Raw genomic sequence first — 774 nt, 5'->3', positions numbered from 1 at the left:
GCCACCGCGCCCGGCCTGGTCTCAAACTTCTGACCTCAAGTAATCCACCCTCCTTGACCTTCCAGAGTGCTAGCATTACAGGCATGAGCCACCGTGCCTGCCTCAGTTTTTATTTTTAGTAGAGACAGGGTATCACTGTGTTGGCCAGGCTGGTCTTGAACTCCTGAGCCCAAGTGATCCTCACACCTCCGCCTCCTAAGTAGCTGGGACCATGAACACACGTGTGCACAACCATGACTGGCTAAGTTTTTGTATTTTTGGTAGAGATGGGGTTTCACCATGTTGCCCAGGCTGGTCTCAAACTCCTGAGTTCAAAAGATCTATCTGCCTCAGCCTCCCAGAGTACTGGGATGACAGGCATGAGTCACCACACCCAGCATCTGCATGGGGTTTGGTCAGGGCTGGGTCTGGGGACCCAGGGCTGGGTCAGGCAGCAGAGCTCATTCCAGCCCAGCTCCCCACTGCTGCAGCATATGTGTGGGCTCCTTCAGGAGAGAAGTGGGAGTTTTCCTGTAGGAGTTTATCATCCTTGGTGCGGTGGGCAGCACAGGGTGAGGTCTCCTTTGTATGTTTCATTGCGTTACAGAGAGGGGGTTTCTTGATTCTGAGCAATAAACAACATATTTCTAACATTCAGGATTGACTTCTAAACACTCTTGGTATGTGAGGAAGAAACACAGAAGAGGAAGAGGAAAGCAAAGGAGTCAGGGATGGCTCTTCCTCAGGTGAGATGATGTTCTTGGTGGATTGTTCTGTCTCCTTCCTTTTGGAAAC

Source organism: Mandrillus leucophaeus, unplaced genomic scaffold, assembly GCF_000951045.1.
Source record: "Mandrillus leucophaeus isolate KB7577 unplaced genomic scaffold, Mleu.le_1.0 Scaffold104, whole genome shotgun sequence".
Lineage (NCBI taxonomy): Eukaryota > Metazoa > Chordata > Mammalia > Primates > Cercopithecidae > Mandrillus > Mandrillus leucophaeus.
Note: the sequence above shows the minus strand (reverse complement) of the source record.